The sequence below is a fragment of the Metopolophium dirhodum genome, chromosome 6, assembly GCF_019925205.1.
Source record: "Metopolophium dirhodum isolate CAU chromosome 6, ASM1992520v1, whole genome shotgun sequence".
Taxonomy (NCBI): domain Eukaryota; kingdom Metazoa; phylum Arthropoda; class Insecta; order Hemiptera; family Aphididae; genus Metopolophium; species Metopolophium dirhodum.
The window spans coordinates 24,415,042-24,436,997 of NC_083565.1; the positions used below are offsets into that span (position 1 = coordinate 24,415,042).

General features: G+C 32.0%; 1 protein-coding gene and 1 long non-coding RNA gene across 2 annotated transcripts in view; one reads left to right on the forward strand and one right to left on the reverse strand.

The window, feature by feature from the left end:
* Positions 1–21,956, forward strand: part of LOC132946910 (coiled-coil domain-containing protein AGAP005037) — a 238,621-nt gene that overhangs the window by 111,150 nt on the left and 105,515 nt on the right.
* The window catches only part of LOC132947142 (uncharacterized), a 49,379-nt gene continuing 36,364 nt past the window's right edge, over positions 8,942–21,956 (reverse strand). The window contains exon 5 of the long non-coding RNA XR_009664845.1: positions 8,942–9,901. This is a non-coding gene — a long non-coding RNA (uncharacterized LOC132947142). The remainder of the gene's footprint in view (positions 9,902–21,956) is intronic.

A 21,956-nucleotide genomic window follows, 5' to 3' on the forward strand; every position in this document is an offset into this window, starting at 1 on the left:
GATAATAACAACGCGTTTTACCGTCGTGTTTATTATTATTATTATTATTATCATTGTTATGTGTATATAGTAGGGGAGAATCGCTTTCTCCCGGGATGGACGAAGACGACGTCGATTCGTCCGCGGCCGCGTGTCTGATCCCCGCAAACCAACCTGTAATAATAGCCGCAGTATAATAGTTTTCATAACGACATTATATCATATCATTCGTCCTTATGCATAAAATTGTTACAATAATAAATTGTTATGTCGATCGAACATTTGATGTGATGTACAGAGTGATTACCAAACATGCTCATCCCCCTTTTTTTTCTTAAATAATTCGCGGTCGCTAGCAGTTATTAAAAATCTGAGATTTTGAATATTTTCAAATATAATTAAACGCCATATTTAAAAATTCTTGCGATGTTTTTTTTTACTTCTTAAGGTGTTCGTCCTGTGGGATACAAACTTCGGTTTTTTCAAATGAGAACCCAGCGGTTTTCCACTATAAGTTAATTAGCAAATAATTTTTCTGAGAATTTCAACGCTTTAAGAACATAACTCAAACTAGTAGTTTTTGAGTTATTTTACTTTGTGGACTAAGGATAATTTATAGCCCCATTAAAATAATGGGTGTTCGTGTTTGAAAGACATGGGCGGGCTACAGGTGATTTGAACATTTCAGTTATTAATATTAATCTATATTAATCTATCATCATTTATAATTTGTAAAAATTGTCCAAGCATAACGATTACAAGATTGAATACTAAATATAGGTATATTTTTGTAAAACCAGTTTAAGGACGTTTTATTAATTGAGAAATAACTCGTTCAGCTTTTTTATTAAGTACCTACTACATCAAAATGTTTTTAAAAAATTGTCACTGAATAATAATTTACAGTAATACCTATAAAGTTACAGGGTTCTAATTTAAAGTTTGTATCACCGTTGCGGGACACTCCTTAAGTAGTACCAAAATATTAATAATTTGAAAATATGGCCTTTAAGTATATTTAAGTATATTTATTTTATTCCAAAAATCACAATTCGAAAAACTGCATTATTAAAGGGAGATGAGCATGCTTGGTGAATCGCTCTGTATACATGTCGTAATAATGTTATTCACGCATCTATGCTCGTTTTTGACCGACCTGTTATGACTCCTGAACCGTCAAAAAGACATAATAATCCTTTTTTATTTTTTTTTTTTTAAATTTGATTACATATACCTTCGCCATAATATTATTAATACGTATACCTATTACTTATTAATCGACAACGAGCGTGCGTAGTACCTATCTACTCATAACTATACCTAACCTATAATACCAGTATACCTATTATGTTAACTACGGAGACGGAAACTGGTTCGCTCGTGTATAATATTATACACCTACCTACCTATATTGCAGTGGACACGGTTCGTGAAATGAAATGGTTTGATAAAAATAATATAGTAATAAAATAATCATAATATGTTATGCGCATCAACCGCAATGTTTGGACGAACATTGTGTAGTGTGTACCATGCTGGTAGGTACCTAATTGTATAAAACCGCGAAAAAAAATGTCTGAAATGAAGCAATAAATAAAAATCAAACAACACGCTAAATCGATTTCTACCTCCGCCGATAGTACTCCGCCAATAGTTATTCTCGGCTACTCGAAGTTACAGTAAATGACGGTATTTATTTCGTTGTTGATAACTTTGGTATTATAATCTAAAATAACGATACACTTGAAACAACTATACGTAAGTACTCACCTAATAATAGTTTACTAAATTAAAAACAAAATATAGTTAGACGTCGCGTAGATACCTACGGTTTTGCATCGCTGGATTTAATACCTACGACGCTATAATAATATTATATAGTATTGAATGAGCAGCTTTCAACGATCTAATATGCATCTTAACTTACACGATTAATTTCCTCATTGGAAATGTTTACTAATAACATGATACGCGTAAATTGTTATTTTCTACGATGCACATCGCTTTTGTTTTTCGCAATCATTTTCGTTTCCTGCGCAGTTCTCAAAACCCTTATGTAAGTACCTATTATATAGTGTTTTCTGTATACCGAAAACAATTTCCGAACATAAACCGAATGTGTGCTTGAAATTTAATTTATAATACAAAAGTATTACCGCGCGGCGACGACGTGAGTATACTTTGTGATTTTACGTGAAAATCAGAACGAACGAGCGAAAACAATTAATTAATTATTTTCTTAACTACATTCGCTTACTTCGACTTTGTATAGGTAGATACACATAATGCGCAGTTTTTCCCGCACCGCTGTGGGTTTTCTTTCGGGACGCACTTGAACGCAGTAATAAACGCCAATGTCGTAATGATTTATTAATTAATTTATCAAACTACATTTGAGTTATCCGCCTTATAAAATAATATAACACAATTGAAATGTTTTCCGAACGTATAAACCGTTGTAAATCAACGTTTCAATATAATATCTTACTAAACGTTCATCAAGACCTTTTTCGGTTACTGCGCAGTGGGATTGCCGCGTACAGTTTACTTGCGAGATTTTTCATAAAAATGTCATAATGTCAAAATTAATAGTTTCTACCAACTAAGTATTTTGTCAATATTACCATTACGATATACTAAAATATACAGTGTGATTTACCGAGCACGCTCACTCCCGTTTTTCTTTAACAATACATTTATTCAAAATCTGGTTTTTAGAATTTTTAAGTGGGTACCTAATGACCATATTTTCAAATACTATAACCATACAAGGAGTGATGTCCTGTGCAGGCGATACCCCAACTTCTTTTTTCTAATGAATTGTTGATCAGACGACTTTTTAAAAAATGTTGATGTACCTAGGTATCTAGCTATCTTAATCGAAATTCGAATAAGTAGTTTTGAATTGTCCGACTTTGCGTGATAAGGCTGATAGGTTGATGATATAATGGGTTTAGAAGATATCATGGAGATTATGATGATTTGACGGTTTTAGTAATTAATAATATTATCCATCAAGATTTTATAATTTGGCATAATAATTGTCCAAGAGTAGGACACAATAAACACTATAGATTCAATATTATATAAAAAAAACTTTCGTACTGGTATTTTAAGTACTATAATATTGTCTTTAGTCTATGCATTTCAATAACTCCGAAACAATGCTATTTTGAATATTGATTTAAATACAAAAACATTTTCAAAAAATCATTTGCAGTAAAAAAAAAGGTCGGTTGTCAAAAATAATTTCGTATCGCCACGGACACTTCTTAAATCTTATAAAAATCCAAACAATAAAAGATATGGTCATTATAAAACGACGTATATACATAAAAGTTCCAAAAAACATAATAATTGTTATACTATTTATAATTTTATTAGTAAAGGAAAATCGGTGGTGATTCACCCTGTAGTATATACATTTCATAATAATATACCTTTTCTACAAACATATCATTTTGTACACATTTAGTAAAAAAAAAAAAACGTTATCGTTAACCGAAATGTTTGATAATATCGTTCATGACGACGAGAGGTACAGTGTGTAATATCCTATCTCTCTTGGGCCGTTGTTCTTGATGAAATTTATATTCAGTGGCGTGCGGACAGCACTGGCGACTATCATATGCGTGGGCATGTATATAGCTATAATAATATAATGGATTTCCTGCGCATATCCGGTCGCCGGCGAAAAAAAAGTAAAGTGCCTGTTCATTATATAATGTGTAAATAAATACACTTTGTACCTATATATTGTGTACACATTTTACATATCATGCAAATTGCAGATGACGCGCATCGCATCAATATTATATGCAAATTGTTTTATCCGATCGCTTAATGTGAGACTATTACAATATTATTGGACTCGCGTATTACTCGTAATTATTATTATATTATATTATTATATTATCGCATACGATATGGCGCTATTTGTCGACCACCGCAATTATATATGATTTTATCAAAATCATATGTTAATGTTTTTTTCGATTTTTTTTCTCGAATTTGTTTCAAATGTAAAACCATAATATACCCAACAATAGATACGATTAGTTGAAATCGTATACAAATTAAAACATCAAACGACTTTAAATCTCTTTTCCGCACGTTCTCCAGTGAATCAGAAACCATATTATGTACTATCGCCGTAATATCATATCCTCGGGGAACTGGTGCTCCACTTTATCGAAATAATTTATTCCCCGAATTACGGATGTCACGATTGTCATATATTATATATATATATATATTTCAATGTTGTATCATCCGATTTTGCGATTGTCAAACTGCAGTTACGTTGAAAATATCAAATTTAACTTAAATTAAATTCCTCGTTTAAAATCCGGAATGTTTTTAAGTCTGAAATCAACGTGATAATATTATAACGTTGCATTCTCCCATACCCTAGCCACTGCGGACCTTAAAGATATTTCAAAAGTAACGCAAATATTCGAAACTGCGACGGCGTTTGTATATTAGCAAAACAAATAAACGCCTTTTTTACTTCACCAAATCGTATATAATATAAAAATAAAAATAAGAAACAAACAACAATAATTCACTTCCTGCTGCTGCAGGGTTAGGTTTATCCGCACATTCTTTATTTCGTTTATATATTATTATATTATGCCAAATAGGTTTTTCGAGACTTTTCGCGCGGGTCACAAGTGCCATCAATAAACAATAGCAATTTATACGTATAAATATAAAAACCGAGCGAAAAAGATTGCATATTGATTACACGGATCTGCAACAGCAGTAACTATATATAGGTAGTCGTATATACTATATATATATATATATATCTCAAAGGCTCACACGTTGGCTCCGAAGTAACTATACACGGAGATTATATATATTATTATTTATTTTTTGTTTGCGCGTCAAGTCCGTTGCTTCGAGAATATTATTCCCAAACGTACATACCCGAAACAATAATGGCGGGTATATTCTCTAGCCGGGTCTCGGAAGGCAAAAAACGCGAACGGAAAACACACTCACCCGCACACCCGCACACCCGCGCACACACACACACGCACACACACACACACACCTCAGAGTATAGGTATATGTTATATGCATCAGACCATTTCGTTTATATAAACTTAATACATTTTTAACGATTTAAGGGTTAAATCGGGTTCACTGCATTTCCATAACACTGATGAACAAAAAACCCCCCGAACTCGCCGTCGTGTTATTAATTAACCCTCAGTCTTCGGACATTTGGACGGTAATATTAATGTACTGCGTGCAGTACATATCTGCAGCAGTGTTCAGGATTTTCAATTTGATTATGACGTGTGACGTTAGCTCGCACACACATATCAAAATATTATACTACTATAGATGTTTACACGATATATATATATATGCATGTACCTAGGTATAACCACGGGAGTTCATTCCGCGATGTACATAATATTATATAGCACTATTACTTGTATATTAAAATTGTATATTTTCAATTGCCGAACACAAATGAACGGGAAATGGGTGCAGGTATATACCATATTTATATAATAATACAATAAAGAAGAATCCAACGTGCAGATGCCGTTTGTCCGTTTCGTTCTGGTACTTCCAATATAACACACGGACAAACGTAATTTAGGTGAAATCCTACGATTTTTCTCTATTAAAATTAATAAAACGTGTTTTATTTTCGCTCCTACTCGATGATTTTTTTATCACGGTTCGACTCGACCAGAAACTATCGGAGAATTGGATGCGATATGTAATTTAAGAGAAATTTCCGAGACCTCTGCTGATTGTTTGGCACTGGCCAAACCTGCAGACATCAAATAACAATAAAAAAAAAAGCATCATAGAAAATCAGATCGGTTAGATTATTTGTGAAACAATGTTGAGGGGGGGGGGGGGGGGTGTAAACAAATCATTTTTAGATTCTGAAGCTAGTGGTTTTACAATGGTGTTTATTTTTTTTTCATCCTGTACACAAAATGTCTGCCAGAAGGAGTGCTTGGATTTCAACATGATATTATGGTACTTTATGGAATGGTCATTTTTCGATTTTCTCAATAGTTATTAAATGCCACGGGAAAAACAACCGACAAACTACGAAAAACCGCTAAAAACGGGATTTTAATTTCTAACGCTTATCATTGCTTACCACCGTATAAACGAATAAAAAAAATTATAATATTATAATATTAATTCAATAATTTACAGGCTATAATAAATACCTAATTACAATATAAAATATTCAGACTGACAAACCGTCTCCGCTCAGAATCGTTTTTCTTATACAATGATATTATATCATTTATTTATTTATTTGTTCAGCCAAAACAATTACAGTTAAATGATTACAATAAAATACATTGATAATAGCTGATACGAATACCAACTGAGCTATAAGCTCGTATCTGGTAATCGGAGTTTAACGATATTATACAATTCATTTAAAGTAAAATACTTATACAAATAAAAATATGATATTGAATTGAATTGACATTGAATTCAAGTTTAATACAATCCATTATACATTGACCCACTAGTGACCTACTTTACAGCAGTGTGACATCCATACTTGCCCGCTTTTTTTCATTCGTTAAAATTGATATTATGCATCGTCACAATAAACATGTTCAAATCTAGCGTACCTATATGGTACACAAATTACGGAAAAAATTACTCCCGAAATTATAAAACCGGTTATTTGGGGGGGTTTAATTGGGGGGTTTAATTATTCAAATATTTATCTAGGTATACAAGATCTATCAGCATTTTTTTTTCTTTTCAATCATACATTTTATGAATAAGACATATTTTTCTAGCAAATCGATGACAAAAATAGTTACGCAATAATTTATTACATATTATACAGTTAACTATACAAAAATTACAAAATTGAAAGTATATATAAATGTATAATTTTTATGTCTACACTTGAATAAAAACACTAACCATTGCACAAAATGCTGTTAGCAATTTAAATTGAATTTTATTTTCTGTTCGTTTTATCGTAATGTATTGTATGTACCTACTGTGCGAAACTACATTTTACATGTGAATATGTAAAGCGATGTTATTTATATAATACATTTAGAATTTCACCTCTATACATTTTCATATTATGTTCGCGCGTACCCTAAAACTTGTTTTCCAGAGAGAAACTAAATTTGGGTAATATTATGAAATTTTAAGTTGTGTAGGGTCCATTTATATTTGTCATCCCTGGACTAAAACTAAAATGGAATACTTTTTACTTAGAAAAGTACATTTATTTGCGAAATAACATAGGTATTATAATATGAAATATTATAGTTTAAATTTAAATTTGATATATTATTTATGTTTATTAAACTATATATTATCCACTTCATAATAAATAATAATAGTAATAATAATATGTTTGTATGGTCCTAATTTATATTTACTTGAAACATAATAAACATTTTACATATTACTATCACAAACGGATCGGTTTTCATAGAGTTTTGACAAGTCTGTTTTAATAATTTTTGTGAATTCCGTTTTAAATATGAGCGTTTTCAAACTCAATGCGCATATTATAATATAGCTTATGTCGAAAACTCCGATTTTAATAAAATCCCGTCATGTTTATACATATAACCTAACCTATGGTACCTATACGTATATAATATTATTAATTTTTTGACATACTTGTTTAGGACCATAATAATAACATACCGCAAATGTGTGTGCTATTAGTTTTTATTTATACACGTTATGCAATGTTATATTTCGAAGTTAATAAGTACCTACGAGCTACTATTATTATTTCATAAAATATTTTACAGCAAAAAAAAAAAACGTAAATTACAAAATTGTTTTTCTTATTAATTCGGTGTGATAACAAAAACTAATATATTATAGGTGCCCAATGTGAAATAACTGATTTGTTAAAGACCATATTATACAACATCGCTGTGGTAAATAGTAAATACACATAAGTACCACATTATATATAACATATTATTATATTTAAGTAAGGTACTTACTATAATTGAAGGAGCTTACAAAAAAAATGTTCTTCAAATTATTATTAAATGCTAAATCATTGTAATCGGAACTACCAAAAACGATTTTGTCAAAATCCAATCTAAAAAAAAATATATAATATTATTTAAGGAGATATTTGGATATCTAGAATAACCGCGGACGTCACCGCGGATCGGTATAATCGCCTATTTTAGGCGTGATAAAGTTGATCGCTTTATAGTTATTAGTTTATACACAATGATTGACCAACCTAAACATTTTTTTTTTTTTTTATGTCGAGTTTATGTATAAGGAATGTGATTTTATGTGATTTTTTGTGCTAATGACAATTATATTAGTATCAGAATTTAATGTAAAATTTGGTATTTTCTTACTTTTAAAAATACTAAATAAATATTTTCCGTTTCTTTTACAACGGGGCAGCGTGTCGATTTATTTTAATAGGCATTTTAATTTTTAAATATTTCAAAAAAACTAAACACTTTAGAACTATTATTATGTCTCCACTAATGTTTTAAGTACATAAAAACACACCACATACGTACAACAAAAATTAGAAAATATACTTTAAAGATAGGTAAATTATAGTGTGAAACGAGTAACATTTACATATATATATAAGATTAGGTAATTACCACGAGTTCGGCCCAATGACGTAACGCGTCCAATTTAAATTATTCCTAACTCATTGAATAATGTCAGTATAAATGTTAAACCTATGCCATTATTCTATTAGAATTGAACATTCTTTCAAATTAAAAAACTTATTTTTGTGTTTTGTGCTCTTTTCATTCGGAACATGCAAAAAACAAGAGTCTTTAGATAATTTGAAAATGTCTTATCGAAATTTATTCTCAAAAATATTACACCAGTTTCCCGACTGTATATTGAGCACACGTATTTCACAACTTCCTTTTCGTGTACCTAACTTATTTTAGCGAAAACTTTTTAAAATTGTGTTATTTAAAAAAAAAAAAAAAAAAACATGTAAATGCATTGAAAAACCGCACGAAGAAGCCATCGATCATTCGCGATTCCCTTCGTTTATTTTAAAATTCGTTCTAATATGAATCATAATTTATAAATACCGGACTGTTTAATATAGCATTATAATATAATATACCAAAACGTACGCGTAACCAAACAATAAATTTGATTGTTTCACGCGCGCCCGATCGAGCCGGAATTAAAATCAAAATAATGTATAAAACAATCAGATACTTAAGGTATACGTTCGGTACCTACCTATATATAGGGTCGTCGTCGAATCAATGCGCCGCGGAGAGACTTAATTGTTTATACATACTGTTACCTAATGATACCTAGGTATATCGGTATGGTGAACAGGTGGTACGTCGACTGTTTGGGACGATAATGTTATATAGTGACATTAAACTGCGTCGACGACACAATAATATAACAACATTATTACTATGATTCCGTCGAGTAAAAATAAAAAGACACTTTCTCGATCAGCGCGCGGGACCCCTGTGGATGATTTTTTTTTTTCTTCTTTTTACTGTTATTATATATTTTATTTCGCGGTACAATAGATCGTTTATAGACGACTGTAAAAACATCCGATACGCGTTCGGGATGTGTATAGGTATAATGGTATATTGTAATGCGGACGGAGAGCGAAAAATATCAAACAAACGAAATATACTAACCGTGATCTCTGCGTGATGGCCATCATGTATAGGTACTGTTGCAGTTGCGTTTCATCGTTTCTGCGCTTGACTTTCACAATAACGCGGAACTCCTGCTCGTAAACACGCGGTTTTATATCATAGTTTTTTCGTCCATAAAAACGCGTATAAAGACAATTAAGACGTTTTACGTCTTATCTGGATGTGTTTAATTATAATATTATATATATTATAATGCGCGGTGATGTTGTATTGTATATTGTCGATTCCATATTATACTGCAACGAAAATAAAACATAAGTTTGATATTTTTAAATCCCAATACGATTTTCTCTACTTTCGTCACGCACCACATGAGTAGTGAATAATGTGCAGATAAAGTAAAACACTTTTCGAAAAATGTTTACTTTTTGGAAGATTATAATATACCTATATGAAGCCGTTTTCAAAGTTTTCAAAACTTAAATAGCATTTTCACCAACAAAATTGTTTTATATTGGGAACTTATTACTTTTTTGAACGACGGCGCATTCGTACATTTTTTTAATTCATATTCCCAAGCATAATATTTTTGTGAAAAATTGTTTTTTTTTTTTTTAAAATCTAGTTTCGAACGAGTAGTGAATTAACTACGTAACTATAATGTTAATTATGTAATAACTTATAATAGTTATAAGCATATTTAATCTATTTAATGTTTAGATGAGTGAAGTCTACTAGGACCAGTTCATCTTTGCGGAGTACCTATACCTCCGTGCCACACACGTATAAAAGTTTATAACTACCTACCAAACTAACTAATCAATATTTGAAATGTTATTTTTATTTTTGAACAAAAAAATGTCCTGCTTTGGAATATGAAATTATAAATGTATGCTGTCACTCAAAAATTTCCGAAAAAAACCTTAAAATAAAAACCGTAAAAAAAAAACTTCATAAATATTGTTGTATAGGTAATTTCATAATATTATTATCATATATTGTATTAAAAATGTTTACAAAAACGTTAGATTCGATATGTACCTATTATACTTGTCGATGAAATTAAGTGTTTACCTTTAAGATAATCAACCTGTACATAATTTTACATAATAATATAGTGGGTAGAATTATGAACGACTTGTGTTTCACTTTTTTATGGAAATGGCTAGTATAGGTAACATATGTGTGGGCACTCGCTTAATCATATTATCGTCGAAGACCAATGTCTTAATAGGATAATAATATATTATAGGCATAGATTCGTCACCACGATGAGTACCTATACTCATGAATGTAAAAGTATTTTGCGTTGTAGTCCATTATTTAGTAGTACCTATACACAGACAAACTGTAAACGCGTGTTACAAGTACATTACTAGTTATTATATAGTTATCCACCGAATGTATAATAATAGTAGATAATCATATCTGAGTAATAGAAAAGTGAATATAGTGAGTAAGTGCGTACGACACGAACGCATTCCAAACCGTTCTCGTGGTTCCGGCTATAAAATGGCATTAAGAGTTTTCCCGTAAAGGCATGTACAACTATATAATAACATAATATATTATATACACAATATAGTATCGACCATTTTATTAATGACTCACAAACCATATAATAATAATTGCCGTCGATGTTAAGTATACTCGTCGGAAACAATATTACGGAGTAATTTTGGTGTATTCATTATTTCGTATGCCCAATAAGCATCATGACGTGTGTGTAGGTACGACTATGTTGATTTGGCGAAATGAAAACAGAAAAACATATTATGCCTAACAGATAGATTAATTGATTTTACAGCGGTGCATCGTCGCGTATGTATATACACGACGATAATAATATATAATATATGTTACCTATTTTATTTGCAGCGGTGTAATTTAACGACCATCAATTAATTTTAACCAATAGAAAGAGAGAGGAGAGTTCGAAACGAAAATTATCGTACCGTGACGAGTACATAATATACAAAAAACGTAACGCGATTTAAAGCGGGAACGACAGCGTCGGGAATTTAAACCATAATAATAAATATTATTTATTAAATTATATTATAATATATTGTATAGTTACCGTCGCAAACGTTGAACTTACCTCGCATTAGTCGCAAATACTTGTACAATCCTACATAAAATATATTCTTATAATTTCCGTGTCGTAATGATAATAATAATTGTCCGGACATTTTCGTCCGGGTCTGCCGCCGCCGTGTCAGCTGACAATTCCTAATGCTCCCGTCGCGCGTCGTGTATAATAATATTATTACGAAGATGTTATATTATTATTTATTTATTTTGGAAAGCAATTTTACTCGTACCGCGGGAAAGTGTATCTCAAATATTGTATTTTTTCATAAGCCCGCCGATGTCACTGGACTTCAGTGTTCCCCCACACACGATACGCGTATATAGGTTCAGTAGCTACACGTAGGTATAATATTATGCGCTTATCACAATAAAGCGTATTTATGCATTCATTTATATTATAATATCTAGTTAACAAGACGCGTGTAGGTATAATAATGCACTTACAAACAGGTGTTTACGATTTCACTGCGCATTCCGAGTTTGTAATTATTATTAAATTAATGCGACACACCTGCTGCTGCTGTAACTACATAATATAATAATTACTATTACTGTTGTACAACTGCTCTTATCACGTGGCGCGTACAACGATAATGTGCGTCCTGTTATTAAAATAATATTATCCGTTAATGGACGATTCATTGTCCCGAACGCCTTCGATATCGGAGAATAATTAATTATTGTTTTAGCGATTTTTAATGATCGTGACCCACCCCTCCCCCACCCCTTCTCATCGCAAACAAATCGTGTTCGGCATTCATTGTATTTTTGTATATTATTATAATCGGCCATTAGCAATAATACCATTATATTATACTTATTACTAGTTATCAGTTATTATAGGTAGGTAGGTACCAACTGCTCTGTACACGTTGCATCCGAGGAAACACTTTTACCATTGTTCCTCTTCGCCTCGCGTGTTTACGGCAATATAATAATATCCATCAGCTGATCGTCATCGTTTTAATAATGAAATTGTTTCCGAGAACATTCGAAATTTCTACGAAAAAAGGTTTGAGGCAATTTATTTTTTTTTTTTCATGAAAAAATCGGATGCATTGACCCCCGAACAATATAATATTTTTGACGACAAATTCCAAAAAAGACCGCTCTCTCAAATAATAATATCGTAACGCGCGCACACGGGTAGTATGCCTATGATAAAAAGTAAAAAAAAAAATATATTTTAAACGGCGAAACTCGTTTTCCAGCGTTAATGTCGTTCAAAATCCTTAAACGAAATAATTTATTATTCCCATCCGTCGAGTTTTAGGACAGCAACAATGTGTATATATATATATATAACTTTAAACCTCCCAGCACTGCACGCGGTGGCGTGTATAGATATAGGTAAACAATGTTCGCGTTCAAAGCTCTGAAAAACGAGTTTAAGTATAACGTCATAAAAAATGGCCGCGATCTGCAGCGCAGACGTGCCCACAAAATAACAATAATAATATACGGCGCGCCGTTCGGAGACTGTTATAACAATAATAATTAACGATTAGAAACGTACCGATGATTTATTATTTTCTGTTCTTCGATTTGTGCGTACTTACATTACAAAATATCATCGTTGCCCATACCTATATTTTTGTATACAACTGCACGCACTGCAGTTATTGTGTTTACTTTTACAAATCGCGCGCGTTTCCAACGACCGTTCAAACGACATAATAACACGTTATGATATTATATATTAAACTATAATATACAATGTTTTTGGAGGAGGGGTGGGGGTGAATAGTGATAAAATTATTCGCACTCACACACCATGTATGTATGATTATGTAGGTATCGCATAATATGATATTTAGAACAATATTAATAGATGTGTGAAATCGATGAATAAAATAAATGTGATTACGAGATCGAGAGTAAGCAACGGCCGCTGCTACTAGTTCTCGGATGGGTGACCACCCGGATCCGCAGTGGCAAACACCGCTTGCTAACCAACAGTATACCTACCGTTCTACCCTACCAATCGTAACCCCTACAATAGCTAATGGCCATATAGTTGCCGGGCTCTAGAACAATAGAAAAAAATTAAAATTAAATTGTCTATATATATATATATATATATAATTAATATACGTAATAAGTATGTATTCATTTAGTGTGCGACTTACGCGACTGATAGTAAATTCAATTTTGATAAAGTAAAGCAGGATAACATTTAATAATGTCAAAATCGGTCAAACAAAATATCAGTTAAGAAAATGTATAAATACAAAAAATTATTTAAAAGATGTCATTATAAACAAATTTTATTTTATTTTGTAATCATTTTGAGCGGTATAAATTTTGTATCTTACTAAAAAAATTCAAAAAATGTATCTTTTACCTGTTAATAGATCAGTACCCGTACATTTGCCGTTCATAATATTATCAAATCGTTTTGGTAGGTCACCTACTAAACTCGATTTTCACTCGGTATAGGTCACAGGCTAAACGGATACCTAAATATATTATAGACGATATGATTCACCAACCATGATCATCTCTAAATCAGCCTTTAATTTCTGCAATATTATGCATTTATTCAAATTCTGGTTTTTGGAATTTTCAAGTGCACCTACATATTGGTGCATAATAAAATAAGGTCGCATATTTACAAACGAGTTTACCTGTTTATGCGTTTTTTTAAGTAAATTAATGACTCCTCAAATTCACCACTGTACCAGCGACAATACCTACCTAATTATTTTTATTTAATCTATGATAATATAGGTAGTAACCACTGTTTTTAAGTAAATAATGTACCTATTTCATATTTGTGGATTTTATTCGACATGTTATACGGTTGTAAATTATCAATTACACAAAATAATAAGTGCCTACAGTTATTAATATTGTAATTCCAACATTATTACTGTCGCATCGGACGAAATTCCACGATTCCATAATCAAAAATAAAATTGGGAAATCAGTAATCACCCGAGATCGGTATAGGCCAATTTGAGGACGGATTTTCATTCGAAATAACAGTATTCAATGTAACATGGTTATTTCCGGATTATCGTTGTGAACAGCGACCCTTCGTAAACGAATGAAATCACTACAAATGAGATGGAGAACGGACCAAATAATATCGCATCGCTGAAAATGATTATAACTGGAATTTATCTTTATTTTGTAATAGTTTGTTTGATGAATCGTTCGTTAAAAATATCCGCCGCTTAAAGGTGTTCATTAAACCCGAGAGGTTCTGATTTGCAAAATAAGTTTCTGTTGCCACTGGACACTGGACAAATTCATTGGTATATGAATAATGTACAATTTTATTTAAATATTTACAATAGACGTTTAAAAAATGTAAAAACTCTTAAAATTCATAATTATTATTTGAATAAATGCATAATAGTTATAGGCGAATATACGGGACGATGCTTGTTGAATCACTGTACACACACACACACACACACACACACACACACACACACACCCACATACGATATTGTGCCTATATAATATATGTTGTTTAAAAGTATATTGTAGTACCGTAGCGACTACAGCCAACGGGAGAGTATATAACAAGCACCTAAATATATATATATATTATACTTAGTGCGGGGCAGCGTCATCGTCATCTTCTGTGGTGTATCATCATTATCCTACATAATATGCACTGCAGTATTGTAGATATATATATACGTAGGTACATAAATATAATGCGGCTGTGCTCGTAAAACTAAAACAATACGTTCAACGTCATTATTATTTACATCTTCGGTGGCCGTGCGGAAACGACACGGTTTATTAATATATGGTAGGTATATAATGATATGATATAATATAGGGTGTCCCATAAAGTGCGCGACTTTTAAATCGGCCGCCATTTTTTTAAAATTTATGGCTTGGCAGCCCCGTTCTTATTATTTCTAGTATCTGTTATTGCTCCGATTTATAATTAGTGGTCGTTGACATAGATCTATTAACTAATGGACAGCCTGCGCTTATAGAGAGACAAAATATGGACGAAAGAGAAAGATCTATGGTGTTTGGGAATAATGTTTGGAGGACCATTTACATTAAGTTTTTTCATCCATACGGTATCATCAATATTATAATATAGCTACGATATAGATATAGAACACAATATGTAAAACACATGACTAAAAAACCATAATGTAAAAATGGTTCTCCATGACATTCCCAAACGCATAGTTTTTTCTCTTTCACTCTATCTCGTCCTCGTGAACTGTAGGCAGGGCGGTGTGGTATGCGCTGTCCATTATAGTTTATAGGTCTTTGATGGTCGTTTTGGTAAGTAGGTAATTATAAGAACGAGGATGCCAACAAAATATTTAAAAAATGGCGGCAGATTTAAAAGTTGCGCACTCTATGGGACACCCTATACTACAATAAACGCCAGCGTGCCTATATATATACCTACTTTCAGCTGATGTCGAGGGAAAAACGAATCTCTTCCCATCCGAACGTAATAATAATATTTGTTGTACCCAGAGCTGATATCGTGTGATTGTCCACGCGATATTGTATTATTTTACAACACGCGTTTAATAGTCTCGTCGCATTGTTTTTGACGCATCACAATGCTGCAACAATACGGGACCAGCATACTATTAATGCAACACAATTTTCCGATCGGACGCGGCTTACTACTTACGCGCAGGTACGTATCATAATATAATGTTATTATTATTGTTTTAGACGAATGGCGCGGTAATGCGATACATTTTGTATTATTATATTATTATTGTTATAAATGCGTTCAGAGTGCGAACCCTTTTCCGACGACGGACAACAGACGACCCGAGAACGATAGTATAACAACAATACTAATAGCCCCTTGATAATGATAATAATGGCGATTACGGTCGTCGAGTTAATTCGACCGTGATTAATAGTCGTCTCGTCGCCTATTATATTATATACGAGCGCGTTGCATTCCGGCCTAAACGGGTTGCATTTATTATTATTATTATTATTATTATTATTATTATTATTATTATTATTATTATTATTATTATTATTATTATTATTATTGCTATTGCTATTTGCTGTTACGATTTAATATATTATTATATTATTATACAACATAAGCGCCGCGTGTGCGACTCGATGTGCTTTGCATATTATTATTAATATGTACAACGGTTATGCGACCGGAATACCGCCCAGGTATAATATATCGTACCGCGGTATAGAGACGCACGGGCGCGGTTTCTCCCGAAACGGGTGCAGTGGATATCGTACAGTCGATATGATATTAATATTTTTTGTGCGAACGATATTATGTTAAAACGTTATGATTACGGCTCGGATTTATATGTATTTACATAACCAAAGTATGTACAACAAAAATATATACTTGAATATGTGCTAAAGAATTCAAAATATGTCTAAACAAAAAAAAAATAATAATAATAATTAATAATATAAGGAGATTAAATAAAAAATTTATATTTATCTAATTATATTGATTACAATTAATAACATTCATTTTTAAATTTTCGAATCCAAAAGATCGCCGATATTGTCGTAAAATTTTTATAATAATTAATAATAAAATAAAATTTAATAAAATATTTTTAAAATTTAAACTTTAAAATTTTCGAATTCAGAAGATCGTCGATATAATAATATATAGTCATGATAACCTTTCAATAATTCTGAACTCTTAATAAAAGACAATAAAACAGTATAATTGTCTAAATATGTGAGAAAAAATTGAATAGTTGTGAAATATGTAAAATCAAATATAGCTCGTTTCATCAAAAATCTTGTGAAACAAATTTATCACTTGCCGAAATTAGTTTATCATGTCGCAGAGAAAATATGTACTTACATATAAATCCGAGCTCTAGTTATGATAATATTATAATATGTAACGTATCATGCCTATATATATACCTCTAAATCTGTATAATAATATGCCACGCGTCATGTATAATGATGGTGTTTAGGCGTATAAGTAGCCGACTTTCTCGACGAATGAAAAACAAACGCGCGCGAGTCTATATTATAATAATAATATTATCTTTATGTACGGCCAAAAATCTTCACTTCCGTTTCGCCGGAACATCAAAAATATAATGGTAATAACAATAACAATAAGCACGCCTGTCTATGTAGGTATATTATAATACATACAATAGTGTGTCCCGTACACGGTATCATGCAGCTGTGTAATACATATAATTTATAAATATAATATGTGTAAATATACCTATTTATATATGATATTAATTATACGTTATTCCGCACCAGTTCTTCGGTGATGCAGTCTCGTTTGAGTTATTATATTATCGCGATCTCGCTTTTCCACATAACATGTATAATAATATACTACATGATGAGTGTATAATACTATATCGTTTCTGGTCATACTACAATAACAGGCGACATGACCATATGGGATATATTTAATATTATATTACGCTGTTATTGCATCGATAGTATTATAATACTGTGATTTGATCGACAAAACTTCCTCGACGAATACTGCTAGCTGGCTCTCAACACGGAAATAACTTACCCCAAATCCCAACAACAGCGAAACAAACATATTATTGTCGTAGTTATTTAGGTGCCTTGAGAAAATGCACGAATCCAACTTTAGGGCTCTACAGTGGTTACCTATACGTCAAATGAAATTAAATAATTATTACAAACCCCTCATCGGAGATCACAGCTCTTCCCTGCAGAGTGCAGATTATAAATGTTCTCTACTGGTATATACACATATAATAATATATTAAGACGGACCGACCAAGGCGTATAACTATGCAGTGCAGTTGCAGTACATATCACACTAATAGATGTACTAATGTACCTTTCATCAGATCAAATTGAATAATACATTATTACAAATATGCGACTGTAACTGCGAAAAGTCCAACGGAACATCAAGGATGACTCGATGAAATACTTATTGAAATGCACCCGTAGCCGAAAAATGAACCACGAGAAACCACCATATCAATAAAAAAGAACTCGACCGAGGATTCACGAGGACCAAAATCCTGTTAGAACCCCACCTAGGTGTTTTATTTACTATATTATGTACCTATCTAGATGTATAAAAATTAATAGAATTTAAAAAATATTTTAATACATACATTAGATGATTTGTTTATGCATACCATTGAAAATATCTATGCACGCCACTGCCTCTTATGCTATATGCATAATATTTACATATTATATAATAGGTATATGCAGAAAGGCGGACCGACCCAGGTGTATATACTGCAGTGCTGCAGTTGCAGTACAGCATCATAATATTATCACTAATAGACGTACACGTTTCGTATATTATAATCCCCGTGCGACACTGCCTGCAGTAATACGTATACAACTAACCTGACGTGTGTCGTATATTACACGAAAACATAAAATAACTATATAATAGTAAGTTTTGATATAATATTCATACATACATACATACATACATACATACATACGGACTCGTAGTTGGAGGTACCTATATATAGGTGTGCCCTAACCTAACCCAACGCGGAGGCCGCCCGCGGTATAATCGAGATTTATCGCGAGCGGAATTTTACTATAACGATAAAGTATATATTATTATATTACACGCCTGTACGTGGAAAGTTATTCCCCGCACGGGACGTGCCGACGAGCTTTTATTTCATATATCACCTTTTCTCCTCCACCGAATCCTGCAGCACGTCATCCTTCTCCTCGTGAATTTGTGTGCAGCGAGCAATGTTTGACAGCTACACTCGGCGCAGCGGAGGTATATAACAATACGAGATGCGACCCACTGTAATTCGGGACGAGGTGTACGCGTATATATATATAGGGTGTCCCATGAAGTGCGCAACTTCTAAATCTGCGGCCATTTTTTTAATATTTAGTTTGCAGCCCTGTTTTTATCATTTCTTATCAACAAATACTAATTAAATCGGAGTAATAGTAGCTTAGATCATATACAATGGATAGAGCCATACGAACTATTTGTGAAGCCAACATCACTGTAGGACCTCGATGATATGCGCATGCGCGTAGTCTCTTATCATTAATGCTTGGCGCAGAGTGTCGGCATTATAATAATATGAACAGATTGAAATATTATGATAAGCAGTTGCGCATGCGCAGATGTCACAGGTCCTATAGTAATGTTGGCATCAACTCTTTTTATGCCCGTAGTATGCTATGACTCCATCCATTGTATATGATCTAAGAATAGTAGATACTAGAAATGATAAGAACAGGGCTGCCAACAAAATTTAAATAAATGGCGGGAGATTTAAAAATCGCGCACATTATGGGACACCCTATATTATATTGTTATAGCGAACGAAGGTATTTTTTTTATGCGCTTATATATATGTGTAGAGGTAAGACGGCGGTTGACAAGACGCTTTTCCCGAACCCGTCGGAAAACTTTATACGCGCGTTTAAGAAAATACCTATATCATGGCGGTACATATGACATGTGGAAAGTTCATGTATTCCTCCGGTGTCATAAATAAAGAAGCTGCTGGGTTTCCGCCTCGAATAATTCTTGATCAATATATCAAATATTCCCCACTCAGGCCTCCCGCGATGACAACAGCAAAACAATATAGTTTTTTCTTTACTTTTATTGGTTTTGTGTGTACCCACCTACCTACCAGCAAACATTGCGCGCACTATTACAATTTTCCTTTATATATGAGTGAGATTTTTGTAGTGCCTTTCAAAACACAAACGATTGTAAACATTGTTAATAATAATAATTATAAAGAGGTACTTCCTCGTAATAATAAAAAAAATAATAATAACCTATAGGTAGTAAGCATGCTCACTCTCGTTTTTCTTTTCATAATGTATTTATTCAGTTTTTGTTTTTTAGAATTTCAAAGTACTTTTACATATACACTTTAAAAACAATATTTTAAATTATTTACATTTTTAAGTCGTCATTTATGGAGTGTCCTCCTTTGGAGACACATATTGCTTTTTTTTGAAATAACAAAACTGTTCTGTTTTACTTGTACATTTTTGAGCATATATTTTTTTTTGAAAATGTTGATTTATCTAAATCCAAATCCAAATCAATATATTTCGAGTTCTTTAATTTCGTGTTTTAAGGATAGCAAGATCATATGTAAAATATGTTAGGTATGGTTATTTGAAAATTATAGTAATTTATATTAATCTATAAACATTCTATAATTAGTAAAATGTGTTCGAGTATAATAAGTACTATAGACTAAGTAAGTATAACACATAGTTTACACTTTATGTAATACCAATATTAAGGAATTGTATCCATATAACATACAACTACTCGCTGGAATTTCGATTTAGATATATAAAAAGAAAATGCATTCACTTAAAATTTTACAATAAAAATCTTCACAAGACAGTCATTAATATAGTGGTTTAAAAATCCTAAAAAGGTGAAAACAGTGTGTGATCTTAAGGCCAGAAGTAGGTCAACTTAAAAATGTTAAACGAAGCAGAATTTGAATAAAATATGCATTAGAAAAACAAATGTATGCATAGAAATATATAGAACGCCGTCTAATCAATATAATAAAATTGTCATTTGTGATGAGATTGCACTGACTATTATACTACCGCAAAACACAATTAATATTGTGCTGCCTACCACGAATTTTTCTAATGCTGAATTTGACAGTTATTTCAATATTTTAATAAGAGCACGGATATAAAATTTTGTCAATTGTCGACTTCTACTTTTCTAGCCTCTGAAACGCCATACTCATGAATTATTTTTCACAATTGCTCCGATATCGACTGCATGATATTATTTCATTGATATTTAATATTAATTTTTAATTAACTATGATAAAATAATTTTCTCTAAATAAAATTTCCAAAGCTCGTATAAAATATACGCACAAATATTATTATCAAATTCGGTCTTTGTGCGTTACAATAGTTGTAACTTGAATAGGTACAATATATTTCAATAATACCACAGCTGATGGCATTAAAATATTCCAAGCAAACATTATAGCACTAATACTAAGCATATACAACTATATAGGTACTATCCAGTGGCGTAATAAGGAATTTTGTTTGGCACACATGAATGGTCATTATAAATACTTTGATCGAAATGTTAGCAGTAAAAGAAAAGTTTGGGGGGGGGGATCTATCCTTCTAATCCCCCTCCTAATTACGCCATTCTTACTTCTATCGTAAAGCTGACATTTTTTAAACTTTTACAGAAAAATTTACCACGGTTATATGTGCTGGTATACCGTACTGGTACACAAAGTTCGATACCTATATACTCGGCTACTATATTAT